The sequence below is a fragment of the Zootoca vivipara genome, chromosome 4 (genome assembly GCF_963506605.1).
Source record: "Zootoca vivipara chromosome 4, rZooViv1.1, whole genome shotgun sequence".
Classification (NCBI taxonomy): domain Eukaryota; kingdom Metazoa; phylum Chordata; class Lepidosauria; order Squamata; family Lacertidae; genus Zootoca; species Zootoca vivipara.
This window is the reverse complement of record NC_083279.1, coordinates 51,020,834-51,033,585: the sequence shown is the minus strand read 5'-3', so window position 1 is coordinate 51,033,585 and position 12,752 is coordinate 51,020,834.

Sequence of the window (12,752 nt, the reverse complement as noted above, 5' to 3'; positions counted from 1 at the left end):
CCAGTATACTAGAACTAGATATATGCTTAGCCTGGGCTTCACTAAGACAACTTCATTGTCTTCTGCAAAGTTACATTTCTTGTGTGCATTTGGATTAGACAAGGTGGTAGAGTACCGTTATCACACGCAAGAGATTAACCTCACTTTGCCCTTAATAGTTGAAGGGAATAACGACTACTCTGTGTGCAAAGCAGGTGTTTGTATGCACAGAAAGTCTCAGGTTCATTCCCTGGAATCACCAGGTAGGTTTAGTAAAGACTCCTCTTGGAGAGCCACTGTCAATCAGTGGTGATACATGGACCAATAGTATGGCTCAGTATAAACCAGCTTTATAAACTGCCACTCAGGATGAGTTTACATGATAACCATTGCTATTATCTATGCTAAAGAGCTCCGCAGGATGACAACACATTTGACAAATAAATCTTTTTCTTACTATGGATTTCACTAGATGGCACCTTGATTCTTATACAGTATTATGCAAATACTGTCCTTTGTTTTAGGGGGCTCTGAATCGAGCCTGCTGTTGAAGACAATTTTTACTTGGGTTTGTATGGCTGTCAGTCACGCATGTTCAAGCTGGTTCCAGAGCAAAGCGTTCAACTATAGACCAGGCCCTGATCCTCCAACACCTGGCGGACAAATACCCTAGAAAAGGGGGGTCCCTATATGCAGCTTTTATAGATTTTAAATCTGCTTTTGATCTAATACCAAGGGACAGACTTTGGGAAAAGCTTGGCGCCACAAACATAGATAAACGCTTATTGTGCCTTATTCGTGGTTTATATGAAAACACCAGGGTCGGTAAGATGTGATCGTTTGGGCCACCTAACCAAAGAAATTCAAACTCATCATGGGGTTAAACAAGGGTGCATCCTCGCACCAACATTATTTAACTTTTATATTAACTCTCTAGCAGAAAATATGGTGAGAGAAAATGCCCACCCACCCCCAAATTGGTAGGTATGCCCCTCCCGGTACTCTTATATGCGGACGACACATTTTTCCTGTGTTGGTCTAAGGAAACTCCTGAGATCCCTTGCTAACTATTGTAAAACTGAACAATTATCAATAAATTACAGCAAATCTAAAATTATGGTGTTTTCAAAAAAAGAAAAAAAGAAAACACAAATGGAGAATTGATAGCCAACCTATTGATCAGGTAGCCAACCTATTGTTGGTAGCCACTCTGAGAAGTTTCTGCTGCCCAAAGAGCACCATATAAACTCATTAAAGAAATAAATAAAGTTAATCATCCTTAAATGCTGCTGGGGCCAGTCAGGCTTGAGTTAATAGCAACTGCTTTACCTGTTGACTTAACATCTTTAGTTGGACTAGAACCAATGAGGTAGGTCATCATCTTTCTTCAATCCCTGGCGTCTCCAGGTAGGGCTAGGAGCATCTCCTGTCTCGAAACCTGGATGGATGCTGTTAGTCAATGTAGACAATAGTGAGCTAGAAAACAAATGGGCCAGATTCTGTATATGACAGGTTCTTATGTACCTATGAGACCTGTGGCACCTTAATGATTTAGGGCACAGGTCTGCCAAAGAGCTTGGGGATGTCTCTGACTGAAGTCCCTAAAGGACTGGTATGCTTAAACACACCAGCAAAACTGACTGTTGTAATTCTGTGCAGAGATACTTGTCAACACTGATTGCCCCAAAGAACGCATGCACTGCCATCCTATACTAGGGAACCAAGCCTACAGAAGGTGAAGTGACCTAACAGGGTGTGGGCTCCATAGAAACCTTAGATGTGAATGTGGGGTGCAATCGCTTCCCCATCAAAGTTGACAGGAAAACTGCCACTTATTGTGAACTAAATAGCGAATGGAAGTATTTCATTCCGTAAAGGCACAAGCGTGGGCAGGGATTAGTTCCTTTGGTGGCATCTTGAGCTGGAACTAGTTCCTTTTAAAAATGAGCTTTGCAAGCTCCGCAGGGCATATGTGGCTAAGCTCCAATGTTCACTGCGTACACCAATTTCGGTGCAGTTATACAGAAGTCACATTTCCTTTCCACACACACCCAAACGCAGGGCTGGACATTTTGATGCCCGAGGCACAGACAAATGTGGCACCCCCTTCTCTTCCATCTGCAGAAGCTGAACAAACTGACAGTTGAATCTTACTCAACACTGCCCACTGTTTCCTGGTCCTCAGCACATGCTGCCTGGGGCAGCCGCCTCTCTTTACCTAAGGATGGGAATAGTCCTGTCAGCTCTGCAGATGAGCAGCCTGACAGCACCACACTCATCTGGTCCCCATTGCTCTGGATGAGATGACCAGGCCACAAAGTGCATCATTTGTTCCCGAGAAGCAATACAATAGCATTTCAAAAATGGGAACAAATCAATTCTTTCTTTCTTTTTTTTAGAAAGACGAAAAGGATCCCAAATCCATTTTTTAAATAGAAAAGCACCTAATTGCTTTTTTAAAAAAAGTAGTTTCCTAAAGATTAGGCGCTTGTTATAGGATTGTACACTGACAAGATTCGATGTCTCTTGGCTGCGTGCATTCTTTTTACACGTGGTACTACCCTCCCCCTGAATTTTCTAGCTAGAGAACCAAGGGAGGGAGGGATTAGGCCACAGAGGCAAAGGGAAGGAAGAAACATGGGCCGCAATTTGTGCTCATGTGTAAGTAGAAAAGGGGGAAAGCCTAACTCAAAGCTCAGGATGCAAACACCTCCACCAGGTGAAATCACAGTCCTTGTGCAAAGGGGTCTTCAAGTTGCCCATCAGCAGCAGATAGCATCTGGGCAGCCTTTCTCACCATGGGGAGATGTGTTACACTTCTATTTAATTTACAGTAATCTAATTTGCCTCCTTTTGCTTGGTGATGCATTTTCTTTCTTTCTTTTTTGACAATACATAAGAAGCCACCTTACTCTCTAGGGTAGAATCTATACACATATAAATTATTATTAATATTATTATTATTATTATTTAAAAGCGTTTTTAAAAATAAATTGAATTTTCCATAAGGGTCACCATCGCCACCTAGTGCCACATTCTATATTGCACTTAAAACATACTTTTTATTTGCAGCTGTATAGCTGAGTCCCAGGTAGCACACAAGATAATCTGGTTACGACAGGCTTCTCTGCTACTTCCAGACATAAGGAAGACTAACTCAGGAAGAACATTGTACACTCGGAGTAGAAGCACACTGCCTGGCTTCTGAGAAAGAGGTCCCACCCGAGTCTCATTGAGGAAACAGGCATTCACACCATACATTTAGAACACATGACTCTCCCCCCCATAACAATCCTTGAAATCCTAGTTTGCTAAGGGTGCACAGTTACAAGGACTCTTGGTGGGGAAGCAATGTGCTTTAAATGATTGCTGTGTATGGGACCCTAAACATGGACGCTGACTTACAAATATAGCAGTAGAGTGGCCACATGCAGAGAAGGCTCCTGCATCTTTTGTAGCAAGCTGCCTGCTAAACTTCCCTCTTTAACACACTATTAAATCTGCAATAGCCCTTTCCTCTTTTGCATCTGGCTATCCTTCTTAAAGACAGCGCAGACAGAGGCTGCTATCATTGCATTTTAAAGCAATTGTTGTGCTTTACTGCAGCATGGCCCCTCTAGCACAGGCATCCCCAAACTCGGCCCTCCAGATGTTTTGGGACTAAATTTTCCACCATCCCTGACCACTGGTCCTGTTAGCTAGGGATGATGGGAGTTGTAGTCCCAAAACATCTGGAGGGCCGAGTTTGGGGATGCCTGCTCTAGCACTACAGAGTTTAAGCAGTGCTACAACAGTTTGGGAGCTCCATGATTTAGTCATGTTTTCAGTTGTTCCTTTCATATCAAGGACACTGGTGAAGCCAGGCACCAAAGACAGGCTGCAGCAAGAAATTGGTGTTGTACAGGGTTTTAACTTTTGCCATGAATATTTCAGATAGTTGCTAATGGTGCAACATCTCCATTAGTTAAGCTCCGGAGCATCTCAGAGTGTTCTGCTATTTTCACAACATAATAGAGACTTTGGTAGAAGCATCCCGTGATGAAACTCAGTGTGTGAGGCAAAAGATGCAGTCAACTGGGAACTGAACAGTTGAGGTTCATAAGGGGAAGCGTCTGCAAAGACCTCTGTTGCTGTCCATCCTGTGAGGTGATGTTCAAAAAACTCATTGCCTTAGTTTTGGTTTGGTCAAAAGTGGCTGAGGTACCTGAAAGTTTGTGGACTTGGGATCTGTGCCTCCAGGTCTCCCATTGCCTTCCCTCAAGTTCTCATTAAAGCACTACTTTCTATTGAATTGCTCATTATTTATCTTGCTGAGATCTTTTTCCCTGTGATGGCTTAACTGGAGATGCCATAAATTTTATCCAAAGGCTTCATCTGAACAAAACATTCCACCATTTCCAATAACAGTTTCTCTTTAAAGAATGTACTAAATGGGGGGGGGGGGCTTTTAAGACCCATAATCTCTGTCCTGGGTGGGCTTTTACTTTCTGATCTTTCATTTTCACATCTGTAAAAATGATATCACAGTCTAGGATTTGTTGGGATGATAAATAAAGCACAACACCAATAAACGGATTAATAATTAGAATTCATGGCAGCCATTACTTGTTGATAATAACACACAACAAGATTTGCCATCTACGCACATCCATCTCTACGCATTGGTTAGAAACAATTTCAGTGGTGAATTTAACAGTTCAGGGTAGCATGATGAGGACACAGTGTGGCCATTTTGAAAATTGCAAGCAGCTTTCGCAAACTTACCTACCAGGTTCTTCTCGGGTGACCACATGCCCAACTCTGTAGAGAGCAGTCCTCTGAATGAATTTGCTGTTTGAACAGTTGTCGGGTTTAAAGTTAAAGAAGGGCCATAACTCAGTGGCAGAGCATGTGTTTTGCATGCACAGGGACTGAAATGCAACCCTCTGGCATCTCCTGTTAGGTCTGGGAGAGACCGTCTGAAACCCTGGAAACTCACTGCCTTTCTCTATTGAGACAGGTTACCTAGCTACAGTGCTCTGCACACCGGTGAGATGTGTTGCATAATTATACAAAATACTTATAAATTTGCATTTATACATATAAATTAGCAGGTGCACATTTTATGGAAGTCCCCTTCTTCTTTCTGAGTGATGCATTTCCTCTTTCTTTTGGGATATGTACAGGTCTTCTCCTGTAAAAGAGCAATGGGATATTTAATGGGAAAATGAATGCAAGGAAGTAGCAACATGAAACTTTAACTTACTGGCTGTTCCTCCACTCCACAAAGAAAACTAGGTGCATTGGAGAAAGATTCCACCTTTGCTGTCCCCATGCATATCCCATTCATTTCCTAAAGTCTTTCATTCAGGAATTAACTGTGGCACACTGCACCAGGAAAAAAAAACTTAGCTTCCAAGATACATCTAAGGTCATATTTGTTTAATACCTTGCAGGTATTAAATTTCTTTTATCTTTTATTATTTAAAACATTCCTTTAACCCTCTTCATCAATAATATCCAGGCAGTTCAAAAGAATACAATCTACAGCAATGAACAGACACAGGAGAAAATAGCAGGGCAATCATTTATTCCCCGCAGATGATAGCACTGCTCATGTTGGAAGATCCATGTTTCTTGACAGTGTCCAGTTCTGTCTTCACCTGAAAGCAAATTCCACTGCAATCAACGAGGCTTTTCTGTACTTTTGTTACCCAAGAAAATCTTCAATAAAAGCAATTTTAAAAAATTAGACCTAGTTCTCGCCGTGGTAGCCAACTTGAGTCTGAGCTCTACCACTTCAGACTGCAGTTGTTGACTGAATGCTCCTCCATACAAATCCCTGCATATAGAGAACCAAGGTAAAGGTTATAGCCTAGCCTTCTCCCTGACATGCTAGTTTTCTATATCCAGTGTATTTCCTATCCCTTAATGGTGACGTACAGCAGTGTTTCTCGACCTTTTTTGGGCCACGGCACACTTGCTCTATGAAACATGGGTGTAGACAGGGGGGGCAGGAGGGGGCAGCTGCCCCCCCCTAGAAGCAAACAATTATTGTATTTTACAGACCATAACCAGCACTTTGCCCCTCCAAAAACTGAAGTGGAAAGGGCTTTGCTTTAGCAAGAGCAGCTCTCCACTTGCTGGGGGCAGGGGGGGGCGGGAACACAGCTGTAACAAAAACACATCAAATAAATAAAGCAAAGTGGCTACCGGTACTTAAGCAGTTAAGACAATGGAGCAGAATATCCCTTCAGGCAAGGTTCACCCTATTCACCCTATTGTTATTCAGTGGGAGTTGTTAATGAGCATTCAGGGATCGCATTAACAGTTCTATTGGCGATTTAATGAGGGTGCAGAGGATTCAATTTGACTAAGGTGGCCCTGCAAGGCTAAAAGGAAGTGAATAAGAAGGGGGGGCTGTAGCTTTCATAGACACAGTGATGTTTATAAAAAGCAGTGGTATTCCAGTCTGCCCCTCCTCCTGCATCTGTATACTGTAAATCAGGGGTGGCCACCTCCCAAGAGACTCTGATCTACTCACAGAGTTAAAAACTGGGAGTGATCTACCCCCTTTTGGGGGGTTCAGGTCAAAGCTGTTGAGTTTTTTTAAGGAAGGGAAGCCCTGTTTTGGGGGGTTTAGGTAAAACTTGTTGAGCTTCTTTTAGGAGGGAGGGAGGCCCATTTTTGTTTAGGGCTTCAGGTCATAGTTCAGCTTTTTTTAGGGAGGAGGAAAATTTTGGGTGAGCTTTTTTTAGGGGTGCCAGTGATCTAGCAGTGATCTACCACAGACATCCAGTGATCTACTGGTAGATCACAATCTACCTGTTGGACGTGCCTGCTGTAAATTAAGCAGAGAGAAAGCTGCTTACAAGGCTCCTGTACAGGTGTACCGGTATCTTCCTCTTGCTGCAGAGTTCTAGCATCACAGCGTCACCCAGAGGTACCCACAAATGTGAGTTATCCCTCTCTCTATTTCTTCCTTCCTTTCCTCCCTCTTCCATCCTCAATAAAATACTGGGGGGGGGCAGATAAGCCCCACATAGAAAGCCCATCAACATGGGGGGGGGAAATGACTCTTTAAAATACAGTAAGCAGAATGATGCATATGCTATGGTAATATATCAATAGAATCATGGAATTGTAGTCGGAAGGTACCACAAGGGTCATCTAGTCCAACCCCCTGCAATGCAGGATTCCCCCCCCCCAAGGTGGGGCTTGAACCCACAACATGGTTGAAATATTATGCTGATATGCAGCAACGCCTCGGAGCTGTCGTGACTGCGGCCGTGCCTTCCCTCGCCCTCACCCGCCCTGCCACCCCCTCTCGCCTGCCCGACCCTCCCGTCCTCTTGCTGCAGAGTTCCAGCATCACAGCGTCATCCAGAGGCACCCACAAATATGAGTTATCCCTCTCTCTATTTCTTCCTTCCTTCCCTCCCTCTTCCATTCTTAATAAAATACGGGGGGGGGAGATAAGCCCCACATAGAAAGCCCATCAACATGGGGGGATGACTCTTTCAAATACGGTATTTACTAGTAATTGGGGGGGGGGGAGGCACCTAGGCCTCTAGGAGTTGGCTGCTATGCCTAGGAGTGGGACAATTCAAGAAAGCAGAATGATGCATATGCTATGGCAATATATCAATAGAATCATAGAATTGTAGTCGGAAGGGACCACAAGGGTCATCTAGTCCAACCCCCTGCAATGCAGGAATTTTTTCCTAAGGTGGGGCTTGAACCCACAACATGGTTGAAATATTATGCTGATATGCAGCAACGCCTCGGAGCCGTCGTGACTGCGGCCGTGCCTTGCCTCGCCCTTGCCCACCCTGTCACCCCCTCTCGCCTGCCCGACCCTCCCGTCCTCTCCAGCCAAGCAGGGTAGCCGCCGCCACGATGTCGTCAGGCCAGCTGGCCCTGTAGCCCCGCCCACGTTCCCACTTTGTGGCCCCGCCCCTGAATGACCATGGCTTGCCCCCCCCCTAGTTTTGATCCTGGCTACGCCCCTGCTATGAAAAAAAATCCCGCGGCACACCAACTCTGTGCCGCCCTATATTTAGTTTAGTTTGGAGGGGAGACGTAAAGCATGCCACTGAAGAACTGCTGCGCGGTAGCCAGGCGGACCCACCAGGCGCTCTCACCTGGGTTGGGGGGTGGTGAGGGGCCCTCTCCTCCCTATCTTTCCCTTTTCCCCTCACCTGGCGGGGGCCTCCCTCCTTTTCCTCTTCTCCTGGGGCGGCTGGGGTGGCGACGGCTGCGGCGACGAGGCAGGACCGTCGCGTGGTGGGAGGTCCCAGGCTTCGGAGCTCTTCCCGGCCGCAGGCGGGCTCGCTGGGGGGCTTTAGCGGCTCCCCGCTTGATCCGCCGGGCGATTCCGACCCCCACGCGGAGCCCAGGGGTCCGCCGATCCTCCAGCCGGGCGCTTTCGGTGTCGCGGGGGGGCCTCCAGCGGCTCCCCGGTCGATCCGCCGGGCTCACTTGGCGCCCGCGTACCGGCGGCGGCGGTTCCGGCGGTCCGGAGGCTAGGTTGGCGGCACGGGCATGCTGGTCGCTCTCAGGAGCTTCGCGCTGCCGTGCCGCGCGCCATCTTGCCTCGCCGGAAGTCTGTCAGCAATGCAAAGCGCCCTTTTCCTCGCCGTACGTCGCGGCACACCAGCCGGTGTCTCGCAGCACACTACTGTGCCGTGGAACACCGGTTGAGAAACGCTGACATACAGTATTCAGTCATGTGCTACAACCCAGACACTACTTTCCACCTCACTAAGAAGTAGGCCTGATTTTAAATGCATTTAGAACGTTAGCCTTTTGCAACCAAGATGGAATGTCTCAGTGTCCTTCAGAAACAAAGCAGTTGTTTTCTCCAGCAAAGTTAGTATCATCTCTTGAATGTTACCCAGTGTGTCAGCACATCCTGTCCTAAGTGGCTAGATAAAATCCCCAGATGGTTCCGAGATGTACACAGACCTTCCTTCAAGTGATACTTGTGTGGAGTTTAGAGATATGTGACCAAGACAGGGATCTTTATTTCCAATAATCCTCTTTTGAAATGGTGCCAAATAATTTTGCTGCTTCTTCTTTTCCCCTAAGGTACACGAATGGAAATTGTATATCTGAATCTTGGATTCTGGCTTTGCTCTCTGTCCACAAAACCCATTTTGAAAATGTGGAGCTTTGGTCTGATTCTCAGTCATATTGGAACAAGATGGAGTTTGCTTTATCTCATATAAAGAAAGATGCAGTGGAATATTCTGCTTGGAGGAACTGGCTCCCAGTTGAACCTCTTGAAGACTGGCGCTTCATTATCGGCCATTCTGGACTTTTATTGGTAGGAAAGTAGTATTTAATGATGTTTTCTAAATCAGGAAGTTTGCCAGCAGCACTCAGCATTCCTCAGCAATTTTAAGAAACAAACACACAAAAGAATCAGTGCTATTTTGAAAGGTCCCGTCCACCAACTTGATTCAAAATGGCATTCAGCTGTATCCAAACATAGATGAAAACCTTCCTATTGATGTCAGGAGCCACCATACAAAATTTGGTTACAATATCAAATGCAGAGAAAGCAGACAAACAAGCCACTTTGCAAAATAAATAGTAGAAGATTCTAATACTAATTTTAAGGGGGATTGCGTCCTGAAATTAACTCTTTGATCAAGGTGTCATGCAAAATGATCAAATTATCTTTCTTTGAAGGCAAGGTGTTTAAGTCAAGGGATGGCTGAGCATTATAATAATAAGGGTAGAATCTAAAACTCAGTTGTCCTTATTCTACCAGCAGGTGGCTCTTCTCTATAGAAGTTTTGGACCTGAAAATTGTTTCCCAAGCTGCTTTGAGAAAACGATTGTTAGTCCCAGAAGAGATATCCATTCTACGTTTGTAGAGAAAATTAATATGATTTCTCCTTCATCGTCCATAACCTCTCCCCAGTAAAGTATTTTAAAAGGGAATCTGCTCTGAAAATACTGTAAAACAACAGATCTGGCCAATCGTGTGTGTGGAACATTAAAACCAATACATATAAGTTGGGATCAAAATAAGTGATCAGCATGGAGAAAATCTACATGGAGCTTTCCCTGAGCTGATCCACCTGCCAAGAAGAAGCTGTTTTTCTGCTATTATGGCCCTCATTCTTATTTCACACTTTCCTCAGTCATACATTTTGCCCCCTTTCCTCATTCTGTCTCTCAATCTCCACACACTTCATTGTTGTTGTTGTTGTTTAGTCGTTTAGTCGTGTCCGACTCTTCGTGACCCCATGGGCCAGAGCACGCCAGGCACTCCTGTCTTCCACTGCCTCCCGCAGTTTGGTCAAACTCATGTTCGTAGCTTCGAGAGCACTGTCCAACCATCTCGTCCTCTGTCGTCCCCTTCTCCTAGGGCCCTCCATCTTTCCCAACATCAGGGTCTTTTCCAGGGAGTCTTCTCTTCTCATGAGGTGGCCAAAGTATTGGAGCCTCAGCTTCACAATCTGTCTGTTATGAAAACGCTACACAAAAGGGAAGGAAATGTGAAAATACTGAATCCCCCCCCTTGATAAATAAGTTTCTCAAACACACCACAGATGCTTTGTTGTTGTTGCTTGTTTTCTGTGGTTAATCTTTCAAGCTCTCCATTACTCGGCTAAAAGCAGAAACACCTGGCTTCCGCCCTCACTGCTTCCAGATAAACCCCTGTCTAGATTGCTCCAGGGTGGAAAAACTGCTTGGAGTAATTTGAGCGGAAAAACAAGTGTCAGGAAAAGGGTTAAGCAAGACACTCCTCCACTCAACATTGCAGCCTCATAAGGCTGTTTCTCATTTAAAAAACAAAATGAAAACCTTGTTGAGGCTTTGTTACATGTGTTTCTGTGAAATGTGTAATCTGTCTAAGGAATCTTTTGCCTGAGTCAGGAACTAATAAAAAAAGATGAATCACATCTATATAGTATCTTTCAACCAGGGACACTGCAGTTTATTTGAAATGCAAATTAATAACATCTTTTACAGCACGATGAAGTTGCATAAGCACCGTGGAATTATTCTCAGGGCTTGTATTATTGCCAGAGCTAGCTATGTCAAAACTTAACATTGGTTCAGAACTTCAACGTACGGTCAGGCGATGGTAGAATTGAAGGGGGCAATAAAATGAACCTACTTCACACATCAAGGGGCGCGGGTGGCGCTGTGGTCTAAACCACAGAGCCTAGGGCTTGCCGATCAGAAGGTCGGCGGTTCGAATCCCCGTGACGGGGTGAGCTCCCGTTGCTCAGTCCCAGCTGCTGCCCACCTAGCAGTTCGAAAGCACATCAAAGTGCAAGTAGATAATAGGTACCGCTCTGGCGGGAAGGTAAACGGTGTTTCCGTGCGCTGCTCTGGTTCGCCAGAAGTGGCTTTGTCATGCTGGCCACATGACCTGGAAGCTGTACGCCAGTTCCCTCGACCAGTAAAGTGAGATGAGCGTCACAACCTCAGAGTCATCCGCGACTGGACTTAACGGTCAGGGGTCCCTTTACCTTTACTTAACACATCAAGGTAGACCAAACTATAGCTTGCTAGGACCATGCAAACATGTTGTCCCCAAATGGAACTGACAGCTGTTTTGCTCTGCTCCAATCCTTTTACTTTAGTATAGATAGAGCAGCAGCTAAGCCAAGTCTTACCATGTCATTGAACCTGGCATCTTGGTTAAGCTCTCTTCTCCTTAAACATGATCCATAGACAACGCGCTAAGCTTAGCTGCCACGCTGTGCTGAGCTTAAAGAACTGGAGAGGAACAAAGTGGTTGCAGCCACACTGAGAGATGTACATGTTTGCAAAGCAATTCTCCTTAAAACAATGACTGTTGTGTGTTATTTTCACTTTTGCAGTGCTTTTCTTCTAGAATAAAAGGTGCCCGTATCACATACCCCCGAGTACCCCCAGAAAAAGAGTACTAGTTTTTTGTATGTACAAATGCATACATTTTTGTATCTACAATTAATGGATTGGAGAATTTGATTGAACAATTTGGAGAAGTGCAGATTTCAAAGCAAGGCTGCGTTTCAATTCTTGGAAAGTGTGAATTAGGTACGTTCACTTTTAAAGTTTCCAAGAGAAAAAAACAATGAGTGAACTGTGATAGTCTCAGAATTTACTGGACTGGAACACTATGCGTAAATGCTGTGGGTTGTTTTTTTTACAGAATGTAGTTATGTAGTTCCGGGAAACTGTGTCACTCTGGTAATCATTACAAAGACAAAAATGACAGTATCAATATTAAAAACCAGTATATCCACTTTCTGTGAGTATATATAGAATACAGCCATTTTGGGTTTCCTGACTTTAGGGAAGAACAAAAACAGATCTAAGCAAATGGCAATTGTTTCAAGAGCTGTGACTGCTTAGCTTAAAAGAAATATTCTTTGAATCATATAACTGCAGAGTTGGAAGGGATCCCAAGGGTCCTCTAGTCCAACCCCCTGCAATGCAGGAATATGCAGGTGGCCCATATGGGGAATCGAACCTATGACCTTGGCGTTATCACTTCAGGCCTTGGGTTGATCCTGCATTGCTGGCAGTCTTTAGACTGGAATAAAACTCACTGTGTTACAGCTAGGTCTTCCCGAGCTAAGTAAAGCATTAATAAAATCAACCATTTAAATCCAATTTCAACATATTTACAAGTCAGTTTGTGGGCCAAAGGACTTTGCCTGCTCTGGGAAGGTCATTACAGAAGCAGCCGGGAGCTCTCGTGTATCAATTTCAAGTAATTACATAGTTGCTGCTGCTAATGCTATTCTAGGCTGCATCAAGAGAAACACAGTGACCAGATC